The sequence below is a fragment of the Stegodyphus dumicola genome, chromosome 6 (genome assembly GCF_044657685.1).
Source record: "Stegodyphus dumicola isolate Sdum_Otavi_A_Nest chromosome 6, ASM4465768v1".
Classification (NCBI taxonomy): domain Eukaryota; kingdom Metazoa; phylum Arthropoda; class Arachnida; order Araneae; family Eresidae; genus Stegodyphus; species Stegodyphus dumicola.
The window spans coordinates 122,688,097-122,704,694 of NC_140773.1; positions in this window are offsets into that span (position 1 = coordinate 122,688,097).

A 16,598-nucleotide genomic window follows, 5' to 3' on the forward strand; every position below is an offset into this window, starting at 1 on the left:
CGTTACCAATATATTATTCTTGACTTTTTTAAATCTTGAGAATCAAGGAAGTTGAATCCACTAGGGCTAAAGTGCAGAATCGCACACTTACTTGTTTGGCACAATTGAATTTTTGTCAATTTTCTTTGACTTTTCAAGTGAAAATAGGTCGATGAGTACATGGGTAAAGTCAAGGGAGTACACAATACCATTTTTGTGCAATTATGGGATGTTTTTTTAATTGAAAATAGGTCGATGTGTACATGGATGAGTATGTGCAATTTTTAAAAACGCGCCAAGCAGTGGGCGATTCTGCACTTTTCCCTCCACTAGAATGGAAAGTACTTGTACGCATACTGTGCAAGAACTCCGAGATTTCTAATGGAGCCCAACAGTCCGTGAGTTTTTGTAATAAAAGTTTTCTTACCCAGCTTGGCGACATTTCCAGTCGTGCAATTAAATGAAGACTCCGGCCATTTGGAAATAAAAAAAAAAAAAAAAAATGTGTCTTTATTTCGTAGCCCTTTTTTTTTTTTTCTCCCGGATTGACATTTCTTCCTGCACCCTCCGCGTCATTTGGATTTTTATGAAAGCGATACATAGAAGTAAAAAGCCGTAGACTTCTGAAATCTGCGCTCTATGAGCTGAAAGTTGACGGTCAACGCTTAAATCCCCGAACGCGCAGGGAAGTCACGTGATTGTCACTTCGTGTGTAAGCCGACGTCATAACTATAAAATTATGAGGGTACACTTTTAGCTTTTAGAAACTATTTATTTACAATCTTAGAATGTATAATCACAGAGAACTGCAAAGCCAGCATAGTTCTATTTTTATATCTGTATCCAAAGTGTTGCCAATCACAAATTACTAAATATTAAATTTTACCATTTACAAATTATTAAATATTACATCTTCCGTTTTTTTTTAAAGAGTTCAAAAGTTTTAACAGCCTAAAATCAGTCCAAATATCTGGCCGGCTTTCTAATCACTCGCCCACTTCTAGTTCTTAGCTCACCGTTCCTTGTGTCTGAGTTTAGCAGAGTTTGGTAGTTGATCAATTAGGATGCAATCACAGCTCTTACCCGAAGCCGAAAATATAGAAAAGGTAAAGTCAAGAGTTATATTCATCCATTCTAATGAGAATGCATTAGCGAAGTAAAGCACTGCAGTTTTACATAATTTTTGAGTAAGCTATTCGTATGAATTGAAATATTTCTTGCATTTAAACTTGTGTTCCAAATTAAGATTTAACTTGAAATTAATGTAGATAATTACTGAGAGCATTAGATTTTTGTAGAGTAATTTACGTGAGATTAGATCGGTTGGGGTCACGTGATATGAACCGGCGAACAGGATGTTGAACCATGAAAGCATAGTAATTTCTTAAATTAATGTCTTTTTGAAAAATTACTGTCTTTATTTATTGGCTTTTTATAAAATTTTAAGCGATATTAAAATGTTTATGCCTTCTTTTTTAAAAGAATTCTTAGAACTAACATTTTTTTAATATTTTTTATGTGTATACTGTATGTTGTTGCCAATAAAGTCTGCTTGGCGAGATTTGCGCCGGCGAAACGGAAAAGTACCGAATGCTGTTAAATTTACAAAAATATGATCTAGATGTACGATACATAAAAGGGGAAAGACTTATTAATAGCAGAACTTTGAGTAGAGCATATTTGAATACAACAGAAGAAGATAATGATGAAGATACAGAAATTTGTACACTGATTCGAGCATCTGATGACAAAATTTATGAATTGAAGAAAGAAAGTGAATGTGATGCTACACTACAGTGCTTAAAGAAATATATTCTGAGAGGCTGGCCAGAAAGGAAACATCAGGTAGAACCTCAAGTCAACGTATTTTGGGACTACAGAGATGAGTTGACAACGGAAAATGACTTATTTTTCAAAGGAGGAAGGGTAATTATTCCTTTATCTATGCAAAAGGAAATGTTAAATTTAATTCATGAGGGTCATTTTGGTACAGAAAAATGTAAGAAAAGAGCTAGAGATGTTTTGTTTTGGCCACTTGTGAACAAGCAGATAGAAGATAAAATTTCAAAATGTTCTATATGTAATGAATATCAGAACAGAAACATAAGAGAGCCTATGATACCACATGAAATTCCCAATTTACCTTGGTATAAAGTTGCGACAGATTTATTTGAGATTAACAAAGATTATTAATTGTAGATATTTATTAATTGTAGATTACTATTCCAACTTTTTTGAAATCTCCAAACTACCGGATACTCGAAGTCAGACAGTGATCAGTTACATGAAATCTCATTTTGCAAGATACGGTATACCATTGATAGTGATATCTGATAATGGACCTCAGTTTGCAAGTAAAGAATTTGCAAAGAAATACCAATTTAAACAGATAACAAGCAGTCCATACCATCCACAGTCGAACGGATTAGCAGAGCGTTCAGTACAAACGGCGAAGAAATTGTTGAAAGTTCAAGCAGATCATGCTGATCCTTATTTAGCATTGTTAGCTCATAGGAACACTCCAACTAATGAAATGCTAGCATCACCAGCTCAACGACTTATGAGTAGAAGAACAAGAACGATTCTTCCTACATCTGAAGAATTACTTAAACCTCAAGTTATGAGAAATGTAAAAGAAAAAATCAACCAAGAAAGAACTAAACAGAAGTCATATTATGATCGTCATACAAAAACATTACCATCGCTAAATAAAGGAGATTGTGTTCGGGTATATCAAGATAATCGCTGGAAACCAGCAGTTGTAGAAGAAGTGCATAAGACGCTTAGATCATATATACTTAGATCAGGTGGATCAGTACTGAGAAGAAATAGAAAAGATATTAGAGAAAACAGTTCAGCTGTTGATGAGAATATCAGAGGAACAGAACAAGGAGTTAATACACAGAAAACAAACGCAGTGGATAATCGCACCGACGGTGCGAATAGCTAACAGGCTATTCACACCACCTACGTTCGCGCATGCGCACAAGCAGCCCAGGTACCAGCATATTACGCTGATTTCCCTAAGGCAGGCGGTAGTGAGAGCGAAGGTTGTTAACCCTAACTCAGCAATAGAAAGGGCTGTTAATAGTTCACCAGCAAGAAATAATTTGCAAGTAATAATTATCAGTTACAAAGACGAGGTCAATCTATATACATGATAATGTTCAGTGAATGATTAGATAAAATAGGGATTTAATGATGGTTCTAATTGCAAGCGAGGACGAGTAATTAGTTAAAAAAATCTTTAGTGTATTGACAAAAAGGCTACAGGAATTACCTAAATTCTTTTATTTAACAGAGGAATTTTTATGCAAACGAACTATGATCCTATTCTTATAGCATAGGACTGTCAGAATTTATTATTCAATAAGAAAACTTACTGAAAATGATAATATTTTTATACATTCATCACTTTTTCAGTATTCACACAGGTTTATAGATTCAAATGCCATATTTCAAAATCAAAGTTATTTATGAAATAAAACTTTACAAAATCTGATAAATCATTTGTGTGTGCTAATTTTTAAATCTAAATCCCTTACATTAAATTATTTCTGTCTTTTAAATTACATTCCATTATTTATTTCAATTTAATTGATTAATGTGTTTGTACTAATATTTCAAAGTTCTTTGAAGCACTTTTTGTGTCCTGAAAATGCCAAGTATTTCCATAAAAAAATAAGCAGGTATACAGAATAATTAATTTAATAGTTCATATAATCGCTTTTAACTTATTTCCTGTCTAAATTTTCTACACAGAAATCCTCTGTCTAATTTTTAATATCTTTTATCGGACGAAATTTTTCAAACAGGAATGAATTAAAGGCTTGATTGGCAAAACACATCTTTAAAGCTAAATGTATACTAAGATGTACAAAAAATGTCAACACGATTTTGCCCCCCCCCCTTCAAATCAGTCATTTAGTCATTTAAACTATTCAAACCGTTCACGAAAAGGATAAACATTGCGAACATAAAAATCTACCTTTTTTATATATACTTTAATAAAAGGAAATGCATTCCTTCTTTTTATATATATAAGAAGAGAAATCCATTTTTCTTTCTAAACTTTTGAAAGTCGCCAACGCTTAAAAAATGATAAACTACGCCAAGGTAGAAACCCGCCCTTTGACAACTCAATGCGCATGCGTGGTTGATGTTGGTGCGAATAGCTTAAGTGGCTAATCGCACCGCGGTGCGAATAGCATCGGCCGAAAACAAATGTAAAAGGATATGATTCCAGATCACGGAGTATAATGAAGGAGGTGAAACTGCCTGGTAAAAAAACGGTCTTAAAATGTCGCGTTCACTAGATGGCGCTGTTGTTCCATCTTAGTAGTTCCAAATGTAAACATTTATTGAGTAGCCAGGCGGCGAAGCTTACTACCGAATGAAAAATGTTTATGTTTTTAATGTCATGGATTGCGTTATTATCAACGTTATAATATTCTGCTCACTAATGATTGTATTTTATTCCTCAAATTAAAAAATTAATTTACAGCTTTCATGCTGTAAGACTTGTAGTACTTTTTATGAATGATTAATTTAATGATTATTTTTCAGTCCCTTCCTCTCAGAAAAATAATCATATTACTAGTAATAATACTTGCTGTATATATGTTAAATTTAATTAGAATAGTTTCTTCGCGTCTCTCATTTTGTAAAATGCTTAGATACACAGCTTGATATAAACTGGGGCGAAAGTTTAATGAAGCTTATAGAATTTTTTGCATCAGTCAGTAAATTTTCTGTACTATCATAATAAGTTATTCTTTTTTATGAATCAGTTAATTTTTTATGTCAGTTTTGATTTTGATATTTTTATCGGTTTCTGTTAAAAATTTCCATATCTTTGTTATTTGAGAAGTATGTTTCAAATTGATTTCAAAATATTTTAAAATAGAATTCGGATTTGAATTCAGTTGGTTATGCTGAACTATATTATTCATAATTAAATATAAAGAGTAAAAAATATTGACTAATTCAATCTATCTTTAATTTTGTCCTGCTTGAACTAACTTCTAACCAATAAATGCAGTATTTTAACTAAAAATATAATGCAGATATTTTTTATTTTAAAAGTATATGTCCACTTTTCTTTCCAAAGGAGGAAAATTCCATCCCATTCAATAGCCTAAAAGATGAATTTCTTATGTTCAGAAAAATTTTATCACAGTTATAATGATATGATATTTTCTCGCTGTTAAGTTTCAAATTGGTATATGTAGCTTTTTTGAAAAACAAAAAATGTTTTCCATGTGTTATGTTTTACTGGAAAAGATCCCCTATTTTTTATTTTCATTTCTTGAACTGATCATTTACTAATAGAGTCTAATTACATTTGTTGCAAAACTACCAGTTTAATATCAGAATACCTAATGTATGCTTGCTGCGGTGTTTAAAGAACATCATTAACTATATAAAACTAAAGTCTGTTTTCTCTTGCAGTAATTATTTACTTTTTTATTCTCAATTTAATATCTCTTTTTCAACGATTAAAGACTCGCAATGAAAGAAACAAGTTCAATTAAATAACAAAAATTTAATAAAAATGTAACAGTAATTATATAAAAATCCCGAAACAATCTTAGCACTATTGTTTTATATTGTTACACACAAGGGTGAGCTATAGGAAGTGTGTGTAGTGTTAAGAGAATGCTTCAGTAGTACAGTGGCTTACACAAGGTAGGATCATGGTATTTGCCATGTCATGGCGAGTTGTCCAATGAAAGGAAAAGAAGAGTCCTGGATACATTTTCAAAGATCGTTTATTTATCGATTCTCGTCAGACTTTGCTCCATATTGATTGCATGAAGTCCGCCACTGTAGAATCCCTCCTGGCACGTAAAAAAATTGTATTTCTCTGCACTGAGTGTAGTTTCACAGCTTTCATTAACAACATTCAACATTTCTCATATGGTAAATGGAGACAAAAAGTCAAACATACTCCAGAAAGAAAAGTATAAGGGCTGTCTCTCAAATTCGGAAAATAACGGCAGCTGTTAGAACTTTTTTTTGGTACATAAAACATCTCCAGTACTAATACCATAATGTAGTAGGGCTTATTCCGCTAACTGCAAAAGAGGGCGAAGAAATGCCAACCACGAAAAAGCCAACTACGACATATTTTGAAACAAGAAGAGTACACACAGCAGAAATCCAGAGGGAAGCGAAAAAACAATGAATAAACTAAGAGACTCACTAATTCCCACTATTTATAAGCTAGCACAGTTACACATTTCAACCAATGGAAATATCAAGGATCAAGAAATTTTAATTTATGGAGCACTTAGCACGAAGCCTTTATCTCCACATCATCAAAGATTAAAAATTTATCATCATCAAAACAGGGGTTGAGCTAATAGGATAAAAACTTGGAAAGCCAAAACAAAAAGCTTTAAACGAATAAAGAGGTAAAAACACTTAAGAAGGACTTTTTAATTAAATTTCACGAAAATACATGACAATTTTCGGAATCTTTAAACCGGTAAAAAGAACATATATGAAATTACCTGATCGCGAAAAAGTATATACCCTTTCCAAATATAAACATTTCCACATATAAAATAAATAAAATATCCAAAAACTTTTACCTCTAAATCATCTATTATATTATACACGTCACCAACGAATTCATACCGCAAGCATTACAAATACTTAGTGTCAAATATTTAAATTATTTCCATGCACGTTTACTTCAACTTAAACGTATACCAAATTCCTACAAACATAAAATTCACAAAATAACTATTAATTAAAATATCACTAAACCATGTACACGTCGACTTATTTTTACTTAAAAAAACATCCCAGAATTGCACAAAAATGGCACTGCGCACACCCTTCACTATATCCATGTACACTGCTTTTTTCTCATAAATTAGAAAAATTTCACGAAAATGCATAACAATTTTCTGAATCTTTAAACCCGGTAAAAAGAACATATATGAAATTACCTGATCGCGAAAAAGTATACAGTCAAAAGTCGTTAATTCGGACACCCATAATCCGGAATGATCTATAATCCGGACCTCAAAGCTACAAACTTTCTGCGCATGCGCACAGTCGTTTACGAGAGCGCGTAAGACCCTTACGGCTGCGAATATGTTTGTGCGCATGCGCGTTTAATGTGTAACGGAGTTATACGCTAAGCTAAAGTTATCTAATTCAGTTAATGTTGCAGATTGCGTTGTTCCTTAATCTTCGAAATGAATCCGGCTTATTATTTTTTGCAGACTGTTAGAGCAATTTTATAAAAGTAAGCTTGAACTTTCGATTATGTCAAATAGAATTTCCGATATATATTTACTACAAAGCGATGTTTTGAAATCCGAATTCTGTTTATCAATTTCACGCTGCTCTGCGGCAGAGGGGGGGGGGAGAAACGTCATTATTAGATTATGATAGATTAGAAAGATTATGTCAAATAGAATTTCCGATATATATTTACTAATATGTAATTTGTATCTACAAAGCGAAAGTATGTTTTGAAATCCGAAATCTGTTTATCAATTTCACTTCGCGGATTGGAAGTTGATCTGTCAGCACTATCCTTATCTTCAGGGCAGATGTTTTTATTTTATTTGGTTTATAATTCCGTACTAAGTGTAGTATTTTCCGTCTTTGATATGATTTAAATCAAGTTCCTCGTCATTATAATTCGCTTCGGATAGTGAAGACAGTGACCCAGAGGTTATTGAAAACGAAAACATTTCGATTGACAAATTAGTCAGTATTCTCAACACAGCAATTATAGGACTTGAACAGCGGAACTTTGTAACTAAACAAGAAATTATGTCTGTTTAATAGAATTAAAGAGAAAGAATTATCACATGAAACGAAGCAACTTACATTGAAAGAAATGTTTAATAAAGTAAACAAATAAATATTAAGCTTTTTCTTTTTGTAAATTTTGATACCCTTTAGATCGTAATTGTTATTTATTTCATAAATTACGGTTTCATATTTTTAATTTTGTAATTTCTGCATGCCATCTTACCAGATTTAAACTGATGATCTATAATCCGGAATCGCCGAAGTCCCGACGAGTCCGGATTAACGACTTTTGACTGTATACCCTTTCCAAATATGAACATTTTCCCGTATAAAATAAATAAAATATCCAAAAACTTTTACCTCTACATTATCTATTATATTACAAACGTCACTAACTAATTCATACCGCAAACATTACAAATGGTTACAAATACTTAGTGTCAAATATTTAAATTATTTCCATGCACGTTTACGCAAATTACTTTACTTCCACCTTACATTTAGAACAATGCATAAAAATAATATCCTCAAATAATTAAAAATACTAACTTACCTATTCTTCTTCAGAATCTTGATTACGTGTCCGATAAACTTTTCTTATTTCTGTTTCAGGATCTTTAAAATCATACTTATAGTTCACAGCAAGGTACCCAACGACTTCTTATAACAGGTAGACGGCTCACCCACAGAGAATTCGTCTGCTAGGATGTCTCCAACATATACCACGTGACTAATGCTCTTGGGGAGTGATAGCTTAGACTGTACATCGCCAGTTTGGCCCGCTTTTGATATGGCAAGTAGTGCTTTTTATTTCCGTCTCCTAGCAGTCAGCAGACAACGACCTCGAATTAGGTTGTTCGATTTTTTACAATTATATTTAGATATAACTTAACCCCTTTTTTCCTGAATATTTTATCTATATTTTTAATAATCGCTTTAAATTATTTGCACCATTGTTTAAGATGTTTAGGTTAAATAATTTTAGGAAGAAAATCTAAAATAAATAATAAAAAATGAGATGGAAACTAATTTGAATAACGTTAAAAAATTAATTGCACTACTGTTATAATATTTGAGAAGGTAAAAAAATCTCGTTTAATTTTAATGCATTGCATCTTAAAGAGACAAAGAAAATCACATTGTATTACATGTATTTATGCCATTGATGAAATATATACTTACAGACTGTTGACTTTCAGCTGGAACTATAAACTATTACTGTCCAAACTTAATATAGTTTATGATACAAAAAGATAAATTATACTGAATTAATTAATTAAAATTATGTTTACTTAAATATATGAAAGTAAAATATTAAAGAAAAATATTTTACTTTCATATATTTACGTAAACATAATTTTAATTAATTTAAAGTCAGAAATAGTTTTTGGAAGAATTTCATTTACTTTTGACCTCTCGGTGTTAGCAATAGTACTTGCATTATGGAAATGTAGGATAGTAAAGAATTTTTTATTTTTAAAAAGATCTTTATTAAGTAATTGATTATGCCCATTTTATTCAGTTACTTGCATATTAAAGTGCTTATAAATTCAGCAATGTCCAGAAAATAATTTCATGCAAACTTGGAAGCTACTGCCTTAACTGTACATTAAATTTAGTAAGATTTCGTATTTTGCAGATCAGCTGTAAAATGTACATTTTCAAAATAAAATTTTCTTTCTGAATTATAAATTCAAACATGACAATACATATTCTATTTTATTCCTGTATCCCAATTAAATAAACACATTATGAAAATGTGCATTTAAATATAATATTTGCTATAAAGTGGCTTAATTACAAATAAACACTCAAAAATTAAGTAAAACAAAAATATACTACTTATCATGAACACTAATCTTTTAAACGTGAGCAGAACGCACGTTTTGAATAAAAAGTTTTCGCTCTTCACCAGCTGCAAAGGATCCAACTTGCATCTGATGAAGAAATAAAGCTTTTCGATTGAAAAGCATGTCCTGCTCATATTTTAAAAGTTTGGTGTTCATACAAAGTAGTATATTTTTATTTTAAGTGGATTAATGCTTTATTTTATTTATTAAAATTATTTTTTCTAAAGTATATCAAGAACAAGTACTAAAAATCACCTACTCAAAATGGTAGTCAAGTATATTCCAAATTTCTTATTTTTGATATGTGAATAAGTAATGAGCTTTTTAAAACAAAAACAATTTGGCCAAAATATAGAAACTAGTTATTGTTATATACTACATGAATAACTTTATGAAATACAATAATGCAATATAATATGAAATACAATAATAATAACCTCTTTTTTCCTGAATATTTTATCTATATTTTTAATAATCGCTTTAAATTATTTGCACCGTTGTTTGTTGCACCCTATATATGGCTCTGATATGAAAAATTTGACTTATCAAACTTTTTTTTTATTTATTATTATTATTTTTGGAGATGGTATATATTTTTAAAAAATTAGCTTGTCGAACCATTGAAATCTTTATAGATATATAAAGAATGTGATATTTACTTTTGAAAAATGAATACATAAAACAATGTAAATAAAATACAAACTACAAATTAAAAATACATGCTTTTATTTTTAAAAATACAGGACTTGAATAAAACTTAAAATATTATTGTCCCTTAAAAAGTGTAATTTTTGTGTTAACACTACGTACGTTTTTGTTCTGAAGTTTTTCTGTTTCAACTTTACCTGCATAGTACAGTCGTATTTTCAGGTATTCAAACAGAATGGCTTTTATCAAAGAACTTCTATGGTTATCTAAAGGCTCATGATTTAAAATATGTTCATGCATGCCTAAAAATATATTTGGAGAGTTTTCTATTATACATTTAACACTATCTGAAATTAATGAAGCCATAATGTTTTTTTGTTTAAGTTTTCCAGAAGCTTGGGTGGTTCGAAAAGATTTCTCAGCTGCTCTACATATCTTCACAACACTACCAGATGGAACTATTAATCCTCCCCTATTTTTTCTACCTAATAATTTACTTTGTGTATAATCAACTGTTAAACCAACATCAGACAGAGAATATATACAAGTATCACATTTTAATGCATTTTTCAATTTTTTAACAACACTACCAGCAATGTATGCAACAACATCACTAACAAAGTCTGAGAATTGTTTACAGCTTGTTAATGCAAAAGAATGATCTTCAGTAACACAATTCTCAGAAAAATTAAAATCACCTTTAAAGGTATCTGTGGAGTTGAAATTGATTGATTTCAAGTACATATTAGTGGAACTGCTCACATTTAAAATATTTGTATCGTCTAAAACGATGCAATTTGCACTACCTGATGTCATTATGTGATGGTGCATCAGTAAGCGAACATATGCTGCTTTAAATTGTTTTGCAGTAGGGTTGTTCTTGTGACCACCTTTTGTGCGTATGGCACTGAAAAATAACTCAAGGTGGTCCTGTGATAATTTGTATGTCAGGAAAATGTTTAATGGGTGAGGTGAAATTTCACACAGCTCAATATATAACGATTTAATACTATTGATGCAAACTAAAAATCCTGTTTTCCTGTTGCTATGCAATATGTATTCTCCAATTTTACTTGTTCTTAAGTTTTTTATGTATTCTTGTGCTGTATTTAAGAAATTTAATATAGTATCTTTATTTTGGGGCTTAATTGGAGATTTAAAATCTTTACTTAATAGGTTTTTGCTGTTTAAGATGTCAAAAAGGCTATTGAATATTTTAAAAAATTTTATGGTTGGAGCACAGCCAATGAATGTGGGGTGTTTTAAATCGTTTTCTAAATATAAAAGAGCATCAGCAACACTATTACTGAGAACCTGGGCTGCAAGTTTAACCTTCATTTTTTCACGATACCATTCTATGTGCCGTGCCCGTAACTTTGTTGCAGCATGAAGGCCTTGCTCCTTTTGAAATTTTTCTAAATTGATTATATGCTCCCACAAAATGAAGCCACTGTCACCATCAACAATGGATCCTTTTGATGCCAAGCAATTTCTAACAAGCTTCAACATATGGCAAGGATCCATTATGACATATACATTGTCTCCGGTGGCAGGGTGTGGAAAATAATTGATTAAATTATTGCTTTGTAAATTTGCACCTAATGCATTTGCAGTTGCAATATTGCTACTGCAACCATCAAATGTCAAACTTATAATTCTAATGCCAGTCTCTTGAAGATAATGAAGGGCCTCATTAATAAGATTGGCTCTTTCTAGAGCATTTAACCCATTTATCAAAAAATACGAAACTGGAACCTTCCAGCTTCCATTAATGGCATTCACCATGAAAACTAAAGCCTCTTTTGCATGAGGCAGCTCATCATCATCTATGTCAGTACTTAAGTCAACATACCCAGTAAAACGAGTTCTATCCCATTCAATATGTTGTCGTATTGCCATTTCATTGACAATAAGAGCTCCATAAATGGTTTTGTTTATCTTTAAAGCTTCTTCTGCTTTAAGTTTCAATGATTATAGGGCTTCCTTCGTAAATCCAGGAGAACCACTAACTTTACCATACCACCTTCTTAAAGTAGAAGGATGGGGAAGACTGTCGTTGAACATTTGTCTGACATAATTATATGCTTTTGCCGAATAAAAATTTAAAGTCATGGCAAATGTTCGGAGGTCTTCTGAATATTCAGCTCTTGAATTACTACATTCAAGTCTTTCTATGAAGTCCCCTGCAGCTCCAGACAACTAGAGGAAGGGAGCAAAAAAATTAAGATTTTAATATAATATTAAACATAAAAATTTTAAATATAATATAATAAAACATAGATGAGTTTTAGCAATAACTTATAACATTTTTATGTAATAGTCACCTCAAAAATATTTAAAAAAACCTACAGATGCAATATTTTCATGACACTAATGGAAATACAACCTGTGACATTGCATCCTGCATGTCATTTCCTTAATCAAAGAATTACTTGATTAGACATATATTTCTGATTATTACATTTTGAAAATTCTCAGCAAGTATTCATTATATCTTAGGGTGCATGATAAGGGGCCATCCAAAAATGATGTCACGCTCTGATGGGGGAGGGGGTTTGTGCAATTGTCACAAGGGGGAAGAAGAGTAATAAAAAGTGTGACATCACACACATTTTGGTTAAAAAACAGCATTTAAAATCAGCTGATTAAATTTTGAAATTACAAAAATTGAGGGTATTTCTTTCTATTGGGGCTAAAACAACTTTCCTGGGATTAATAAAAATTCTATTGATTCTTACTAAATGATTTAGATCAGCATTTCCCAGCTTTAAATCAGAAGTGAAAGTATATGTTTATGTAATAGCCTGACATTTGGCAAGGGAAGGAGGATAAAAAATTTTATGAAAATGTGCAACATCATTTATGAATTACCCCTAAATTAAGTTATAGTTAAAAACCAAAACTATAGTTAAAAGCACAATTTCTCTGGGAAATGATGGATAAAATAATTGTAAGAGAGATACAAAACTGGATATTGTAAAAATTTGTTAAGCTTACCCCTAAAATTGTTGACGCTGAATCAGATATTAAATTCCGAGTTTTTAACTCAGTCAGCAGCTCGTCTAAAGAGGCCACACGCTTCTTCAGTCTTTTGTTCTGTTTATCTAACAATTTAATTTTTCTTTTCATGCTGATATTTTGCTGCTGAGCTATTTCAAGAACTTTTTTTTGCTTTACTTGGAGATGTAACATCCTCATCATTAAAATCTCCCAAGTAACGCAGCCGTTTCATTCTTTCAGGAGTTACAGATGTACTTGCTGAACCTACAACAGATTTCAAGACGAAATATTAAATATAAGTGTTATATTAATAATAATTATTATTATTTATAAATCATACTCATATGGAGCTTAATAACGCATTTCAGTAATTTTATGGCTAATAATTTGATTTGGTGTGGAGGAAAAGGGGAAATTTTCCGTAACCGGCCCTTGGCTATTTTTTGGCCGCCATCTTGGATTGTTTTCCCTGTCCGAGGGAAATCGGAAAGGGAAAACAACTCTGACCTACCAAACATGGAAAAAACAAGAAAAAATGAACTTCCCGAATTTATGGTGCCATCCTGAAGGCTACTCATCGCTGTTCCTTCAGATATCTATCAGGATACCTGCAAATAATAAGAAAAACAAAATATAATATTTTTTGCTGAGCACAAGTTTAAGAAATATTAAATGAAATTGTTTAAATTACATTAAATACAACTGCTTAGCAGAACTGCAAATTATAAAATATATATATATATATATATATATAATATTTTTTTGCTGGGCAAAAGTTTAAGAAATAATAAACGAAATTGCTTAAATTACATTAAATACAACTGCTAGATCAAGAAACCTAGTCTTTTATAAATACATAAATATTTTTATAAATCTAGAAATACTTAAAAACGCTTAAAACATACAGTAAAAGCAAAAAAAAATTCTCAGTATCGTAAGTAAGGGATAAGTTAAGTAATCGTTTTAAACTACGAATTTACTTTATTCTCGTTAGCATCCTCTGACAATATATGAAATTTAAGTTAATTTATATCATAATATATATAAATAATAATATTAAATTGTATTAATAACAAATTAGCACTTACTTTGCACACGAGACATCATACCCGCGATCGATTAGACAGACAGACAAAGTAGACAGATGTCTTTTGTTGCACCCGCTAAGTCTTTCTGCACCGATGGGCGAAAAATCAAGCATAGGTGCGAAGGAAAGGTATATAGAAAGAGGGGCAATTTCGTATTTCAGAGGAGAGTAAAAAGGAACTTCGTATATTTTATACGAGATCGAAAGGCCAGGAAGAAAAGATGGGACAAAATAAAGTAAAAAATAAATGGCCCAAAAGTAATGGAGAGGAAAAAAAAAATTTATTTATAATTAAAAAAAAAAAAGGGCCTATAGAAAGAAAAGGAAAGGAAGTAAGAGAATTTTGTTAAAAAAAAAAAAAAAAAAAAAAAACCACGATTGTGTTCATGAGTGTAGTCAAAGTTGTTATCATTTACATTAAATACAGTCTTCCAGGTGTGTGTAATGAGTTTATTTTGTAAAGCTGAATAGAGGTAAAGATGGGGAAAATTAATAATAAAATAATAAATTTTGGGGGTCCAGTCACATAACAGTATAAGTCAAGTTTAGAAGCTAACTTTTGCTATAACAGGGAAACTAAAATTTAAATTTTTTTTAAATTTAAACTTTTATTTTTTTACATGGAAACCAATATTAGCCTCTACCTTGAGACACAGTAACAGAAGACACATAAGATCAAGATACATATAATATCATGCAAAGTTATACATTAAACTAAGTAACATCATCTATTGCGGTTTCCAACATATTTATATATTCAGAAAACACCATCAGATAAAATCATAAATCCAAAACAAGGCGAGAACATATCAGCAAAAATAAATAAGTAAATAAATTACGGAGTTTTTTTATTATTATTATTAATTAATTTTTTTAAAAAAATAAGCATTTTATTTATTTATTAAGTTAATGGTCATAATTAATGGTCATAATATGTGTACTATTTTATCAATTTGAGGCACACTGTATTAATATATGCTTTTAATTTAAATAGATAGGAAATATAGATTAAAGGAGCAAAAATTACATTCATTGAGGCCCGAGATCGTGTTTTTAGCTCTCGAGACATTCCTCAAAGGGGCTCCAATGGGGCTAACACTACTGATAAGGGCTACTGATAAGGATAGCGTCCCTACGAGATGGTAACCAAAAAAGAACCACATGATTTAAAGCAATTACTAAGTATTTAATGCCAAAACATAATAAAATGAGCATAATAATAATAATGATCATAATAAATGAATGAATTTAAAGGTACTTTAGTGACAGATATTTGATTTAGCTTAGAGAAAAGAAGTTCTACTTATCTGAACGCTCCGTCTTAGTGCTGCAAAAGATTGCAAGGAAGACAAGACCCCCCAGGTACAGGAGAACTCCCAGCTTTGAGAACGAGACAATGCAGAGGATATTCGCGAAAATTTTCTGAAATAAATGAAGATTTTCCGGAAAACACCTTTGAAAATTCAGGAGCTCTTCCAAGATCCTGCCTCCATCGTACGTGATCACAGCGCCCTCTCCCGCATTCACTATATAAGCGAGAACTTTAGATACTTTTTCCCCGCGATCGATTTGGCGCCCAAAGTTACGGTTACTAGTTACGGTTGCAGTGAACGATGAACTCGGATCGTTAAGTTAATAATTTTGGCAAAATTTATTAAGAAGTTCTGCAAGTTCTTGTAAATAGAATTATTGAAATTAGAACTGCTATTTATTGCCAATAAACAAATATAAAATTGTTATATAGTATAATTTTTCTTATATTTCTACTCTTATGTTTATTCACAATCTACATTTGATTATATTTAAGGTCTTGTTTTTACAGTTCAGAATGTATAATTAATAATACTGCTTTCTAATTTGATTAAAATAAAATACAGTAAATAATTTCAAACAGAATGGTATAGATTATTTCGCTGCAAACAATTATACTAAATATTTATGTACATTTGAGAATTTAGCGCCGAGCAGTTATTAATCATCCATGATGCTCTTCTGTCTGCCTATTTACAATTCTAAATTACATTTTTGGAAAGAAAAATTAAATTCAAGATTAAAAAAACTTTTTTTTTAATGAAAATGTAACTTTTTTAAAAGCTTCATTTATTAGCTAGAATGGTTCCAGTTCACTTATCTGTATTATCACAGTGAATCAAATATTATTACTGGCTTATCAAACATTAATAACAGTATAAATAGAGTTTTGGCCCGATTGAATAAACGTAAGAAGACCAGCTAAGAAAACTTGTAGCCGCATA